The sequence below is a fragment of the Physeter macrocephalus genome, chromosome 7 (genome assembly GCF_002837175.3).
Source record: "Physeter macrocephalus isolate SW-GA chromosome 7, ASM283717v5, whole genome shotgun sequence".
Classification (NCBI taxonomy): Eukaryota; Metazoa; Chordata; class Mammalia; order Artiodactyla; family Physeteridae; genus Physeter; species Physeter macrocephalus.
This window is the reverse complement of record NC_041220.1, coordinates 57613833-57620574: the sequence shown is the minus strand read 5'-3', so window position 1 is coordinate 57620574 and position 6742 is coordinate 57613833.

Sequence of the window (6742 nt, the reverse complement as noted above, 5' to 3'; positions counted from 1 at the left end):
CCCGGTCAAAAGGGCCATCCGAAAAAAGTGTAAAAACCAGAAAGGCAGGACAAGCCAGGGAGACAAGGGAGTCTTGTTAAGCTGATGGGCGGGATGTAAATTGCCAACAGCCACTCTGCACAAGTGTAAGCTGTTTCCTAAAACATGTAAGAAACAGAACCACAGAGCATAGGGGACTTCCACACATGGGCGTTTATCTTGGGAAAATGAAAGATCAACCAGACACAGGCACCCCAAATTTAAGGGCTGCTCTCTTGACAAGAACCTTGACTTCGGTACACCTTTCATATCCCAGAGAAGAGAAAAATGGACAAAGAAGTTGTGCTACTTAGGTCCAATGGAATATCACTCAGCCATGAAATCCATGTCATAAGGCTAGTAGCAGCATCAGGAGTGGATTTAGGTACGATCACTCTAAGTGAAATAAGTCACACAGAAAAAGAAACTTATGATATCACTTATAGAGGGAATGTAAAAATCGCTACCCAGGAACTGAATTACAAAACAGAACAGAGTCATGCTTTTAAAAAACACACCTATGCCTGCTTAAGAGGAAAGCTGAGGTGGGGTGAAGAATAAAACTCGGGTTTGAAACTAGCACAGATACCGTTCTAAAAACCGAATATGTAATGGACACGACCTACTCTTGCTCAATGAACTGGACTCAACAGCCCCTGTGCATGGCAGAAGAATATATCAGACTAGTAAGCATCTTAAAACCTAAGTATTGATATCTCTCTGTAAGGGAATCAAGGGAGTGTAAAGCAGCTTAAACAGAGCAGTGAAAATCAGCTAAATCCCATTATAAAAATACATTTCCAGGGCTTCCCCGGTGGCGCAGTTGTTGAGAGTACGCCTGTGATGCAGGGGATGCGGGTTCGTGCCCCGGTGGAGGAGGATCCCACGTGCCGTGGAGCAGCTTGGTCCGTGGGCCATGGCCGCTGAGCCTGTGCGTCCGGAGCCTGTGCTCCGCAACGGAAGAGGCCACAACAGGGAGAGGCTCGCGTACCGGAAAAAAAAAATTACATTACCAAAACAAAAAAGAACCAAGCAGGGCGAAAGAGAGAGAAATTCTTCCAAAATGCTTTCAGGGGCTGTGAGGCAAACAGGATTGACCACATCTACACCCAAAGCTGCATAAGACATAAGGCTGAATACTCTTGGGGTTGAGAGGATTGGTGAGGTAGGGTGAGCAAATTCAGACCCTTTAAAGTAATACTGCGTGCTACCCATTCCATGGGTCCCAACTCTCCAGGTTCAAAGCAATCTTCCTACAGCGAAACCACTCATCGGAAACCCAGTGGATGGTACACGGTGTGATCGGGAAAGCTTTCTAAAACGCACCTCATTTTTCATCTCCTGGTGCTCGCGTTCTCCATTCCAGGCACTTTACTAACAACCTCCCCACTTGGAGAATCAGCGCCTTTACACTCCTGTTTCGTACGGTCTGCAATTTGTCCGGAGGATGAACTGGAAGAGGGGGAACCAATGAGAGACTAGATGTAGGTGCTTGGACAGACACATGTCACTCTAATTTCCCATCACGAAGAAGAATTAACCAAAGGCTCAGCCTGCCCCACCGGAACGACAATACGGCGTGAAGCCATCCTGCGGTTTTGCGGCCAGCTCACAAAAAAGTGAGTTGGAAAATGTAGGTCAGGGGCACTGCACTTCAAAACCTGCAGAGTTTTAAATGATAACTTTCTTCCAAAAATATATTGACGTAGGGCAACGAAGATGATTGAACGCAAGGCAGAATTGCAGGAAACAGATTTCAAGAGGTAGATCGGAATGGAGTTGACAGCACATAAAAAGTGGCAGAACTTGGACAATGATGCAGTTGGCCAAAAAGGGCGTATGCGCTTTATCCTGAATATATTCAGGAAAAAAAGTATACGCCCTTTTTGGCCAACCAAGCAAGCTGGGAGAGCAAATCAGCACTACAAAGAAGTCTCACTTCCCCCTGGTCAAAAGGGCTATCCGAAAAAAGTGTAAAAGCCAGAAAGGCAGGATAGGCCACGGAGACAAAGGAGCCTTGTTAAGCTGATGGGCGGGATATAAATTGCCAACAGCCACTCTGGAGAAGTGTATGGAGTTTCCTAAAATATCTCAAAAACCATTACAGAACATAGGGCACTGCCACTCACGGGCATGTATCTTGGGAAGACTACAAATCTACAAGCGACAGGTACCCCAACGCTTAGGGCTGCTCTGTTTACAAGCACCTCGACTTCGGTACACCTTCGATATCCCAGGAAAGAGAAAAATGGATAAAGAAATGGTGGTACTTCTGTACAATGGACTATCACTCAGCCATGAAATCAATGTCCTAAGGCTAGTAGCAGCATAACGAGTGGAATTCGGACGATGATTCTAAGTGAAATAAGTCACACAGAAAAAGAAGCTTATCATAAGATATCACTTATACAGGGAATGTAAACATGACTACACATGAACTGATTTACAAATCAGAACACAGTCACACATGTAGAAAACACACTTAGGCCTGCTTCAGGGGAAAGGTGAGGTGGGGTGATGCATAAAACAAGAGTTAGAAATTAGCACAGATACCGTTCCATAGAGCCAATATGTAATAGACAAGACCTGGTCCTTGCTCAAGGGACTGGACTCAGCACACCCTCTTCACCGCAGAAGGGTATATGTGACTAGTACGAATCTCAAAACCTATGTATTGATATCTCTCTGTAAGTGAATCAAGTGTGTGTCAAGCGGCATAAACAGAGCAGTGGAAATCAGTTAAATCCCATTCTAAAAATAAATGTCAAAGACAAAGACAATGCAAGAGAGAGAAATCCTTACAAAATTTGTTCAGGGGCGGTGAGGCAACCTGGACTGACCACATCGACAGCCACTGCTGGATGAGACATGAGGCTGGACACTCTTGGGGCTGAGACGATTGGTGAGGATGGGTGAGCAAATGCAGGCCCTTTAAAGTAATACTGCGTGCTACCCATTCCACGGATCCCAACTCTCCAGGTTCAGGGGAATCTTCCTACAGCGAAACCGCTCATTGGAAACCCAGCGAATGGTACACCGTGTGATCGGGAAAGCTTTCTAAAACGCACCTCATTTTTCACCTCATGGTGATTGCGTTCTCCATTCTAGCCGCTTTACTAACAATCTCCCCACTTGGAGAATCAGCACCTTTACACTCCTATTTCGAACGGTCTGCAATTTGTCCGGAGGATGTCCTGGAAGGGGGGAACCAAGGAGAGACTAGTTGTAGATGTTTGGACAGGCACATGTCACTCTAATTTCCCATCACGAAGAAGAATTCACCAAAGGTTCAGCCTGCCCCCCCGGAACGACAATAGGGCGTGAAGCCATCCAGCTGTTTTGCGGCCAGCTCACCAGAAAGAAAGAAGGAAAATGGAGCTCAGGGGCACTGCACTTCACAAACCTGCCAAGTTCTAAATGATAGCTATTGTCCAAAATTATATTGACGTAAGGCAACGAAGAGGATTTGAACGCAAGGCCGAATTGCAGGAAACAGATTTCAAGAGGTAGATCGGAATGGCCTTGACAGCCCATGAAAAACGGCAGAACGTGGACAATGATGCAGTTGGCCAAAAAGGGCGTATGCGTTTTTTCCTGAATATATTCAGGAAAAAACGCATACGCCCTTTTTGGCCAACTGCATCATTGTCCACGTTCTGCCGTTTTTCATGGGCTGTCAAGGCCATTCCGATCTACCTCTTGAAATCTGTTTCCTGCAATTCGGCCTTGCGTTCAAATCCTCTTCGTTGCCTTACGTCAATATAATTTTGGACAATAGCTATCATTTAGAACTTGGCAGGTTTGTGAAGTGCAGTGCCCCTGAGCTCCATTTTCCTTCTTTCTTTCTGGTGAGCTGGCCGCAAAACAGCTGGATGGCTTCACGCCCTATTGTCGTTCCGGGGGTGCCGGCTGAGCTTTTGGTGAATTCTTCTTCGTGATGGGAAATTAGAGTGACATGTGCCTGTCCAAACATCTACAACTAGTCTCTCCTTGGTTCCCCCCTTCCAGGACATCCTCCGGACAAATTGCAGACCGTTCGAAATAGGAGTGTAAAGGTGCTGATTCTCCAAGTGGGGAGATTGTTAGTAAAGCGGCTAGAATGGAGAACGCAATCACCATGAGGTGAAAAATGAGGTGCGTTTTAGAAAGCTTTCCCGATCACACGGTGTACCATTCGCTGGGTTTCCAATGAGCGGTTTCGCTGTAGGAAGATTCCCCTGAACCTGGAGAGTTGGGATCCGTGGAATGGGTAGCACGCAGTATTACTTTAAAGGGCCTGCATTTGCTCACCCATCCTCACCAATCGTCTCAGCCCCAAGAGTGTCCAGCCTCATGTCTCATCCAGCAGTGGCTGTCGATGTGGTCAGTCCAGGTTGCCTCACCGCCCCTGAACAAATTTTGTAAGGATTTCTCTCTCTTGCATTGTCTTTGTCTTTGACATTTATTTTTAGAATGGGATTTAACTGATTTCCACTGCTCTGTTTATGCCGCTTGACACACACTTGATTCACTTACAGAGAGATATCAATACATAGGTTTTGAGATTCGTACTAGTCACATATACCCTTCTGCGGTGAAGAGGGGGTGCTGAGTCCAGTCCCTTGAGCAAGGACCAGGTCTTGTCTATTACATATTGGCTCTATGGAACGGTATCTGTGCTAATTTCTAACTCTTGTTTTATGCATCACCCCACCTCACCTTTCCCCTGAAGCAGGCCTAAGTGTGTTTTCTACATGTGTGACTGTGTTCTGATTTGTAAATCAGTTCATGTGTAGTCATGTTTACATTCCCTGTATAAGTGATATCTTATGATAAGCTTCTTTTTCTGTGTGACTTATTTCACTTAGAATCATCGTCCGAATTCCACTCGTTATGCTGCTACTAGCCTTAGGACATTGATTTCATGGCTGAGTGATAGTCCATTGTACAGAAGTACCACCATTTCTTTATCCATTTTTCTCTTTCCTGGGATATCGAAGGTGTACCGAAGTCGAGGTGCTTGTAAACAGAGCAGCCCTAAGCGTTGGGGTACCTGTCGCTTGTAGATTTGTAGTCTTCACAAGATACATGCCCGTGAGTGGCAGTGCCCTATGTTCTGTAATGGTTTTTGAGATATTTTAGGAAACTCCATACACTTCTCCAGAGTGGCTGTTGGCAATTTATATCCCGCCCATCAGCTTAACAAGGCTCCTTTGTCTCCGTGGCCTATCCTGCCTTTCTGGCTTTTACACTTTTTTCGGATAGCCCTTTTGACCAGGGGGAAGTGAGACTTCTTTGTAGTGCTGATTTGCTCTCCCAGCTTGCTTGGTTGGCCAAAAAGGGCGTATACTTTTTTTCCTGAATATATTCAGGATAAAGCGCATACGCCCTTTTTGGCCAACTGCATCATTGTCCAAGTTCTGCCACTTTTTATGTGCTGTCAACTCCATTCCGATCTACCTCTTGAAATCTGTTTCCTGCAATTCTGCCTTGCGTTCAATCATCTTCGTTGCCCTACGTCAATATATTTTTGGAAGAAAGTTATCATTTAAAACTCTGCAGGTTTTGAAGTGCAGTGCCCCTGACCTACATTTTCCAACTCACTTTTTTGTGAGCTGGCCGCAAAACCGCAGGATGGCTTCACGCCGTATTGTCGTTCCGGTGGGGCAGGCTGAGCCTTTGGTTAATTCTTCTTCGTGATGGGAAATTAGAGTGACATGTGTCTGTCCAAGCACCTACATCTAGTCTCTCATTGGTTCCCCCTCTTCCAGTTCATCCTCCGGACAAATTGCAGACCGTACGAAACAGGAGTGTAAAGGCGCTGATTCTCCAAGTGGGGAGGTTGTTAGTAAAGTGCCTGGAATGGAGAACGCGAGCACCAGGAGATGAAAAATGAGGTGCGTTTTAGAAAGCTTTCCCGATCACACCGTGTACCATCCACTGGGTTTCCGATGAGTGGTTTCGCTGTAGGAAGATTGCTTTGAACCTGGAGAGTTGGGACCCATGGAATGGGTAGCACGCAGTATTACTTTAAAGGGTCTGAATTTGCTCACCCTACCTCACCAATCCTCTCAACCCCAAGAGTATTCAGCCTTATGTCTTATGCAGCTTTGGGTGTAGATGTGGTCAATCCTGTTTGCCTCACAGCCCCTGAAAGCATTTTGGAAGAATTTCTCTCTCTTTCGCCCTGCTTGGTTCTTTTTTGTTTTGGTAATGTAATTTTTTTTTTCCGGTACGCGAGCCTCTCCCTGTTGTGGCCTCTTCCGTTGCGGAGCACAGGCTCCGGACGCACAGGCTCAGCGGCCATGGCCCACGGACCAAGCTGCTCCACGGCACGTGGGATCCTCCTCCACCGGGGCACGAACCCGCATCCCCTGCATCACAGGCGTACTCTCAACAACTGCGCCACCGGGGAAGCCCTGGAAATGTATTTTTATAATGGGGTTTAGCTGATTTTCACTGCTCTGTTTAAGCTGCTTTACACTCCCTTGATTCCCTTACAGAGAGATATCAATACTTAGGTTTTAAGATGCTTACTAGTCTGATATATTCTTCTGCCATGCACAGGGGCTGTTGAGTCCAGTTCATTGAGCAAGAGTAGGTCGTGTCCATTACATATTCGGTTTTTAGAACGGTATCTGTGCTAGTTTCAAACCCGAGTTTTATTCTTCACCCCACCTCAGCTTTCCTCTTAAGCAGGCATAGGTGTGTTTTTTAAAAGCATGACTCTGTTCTGTTTTGTAAT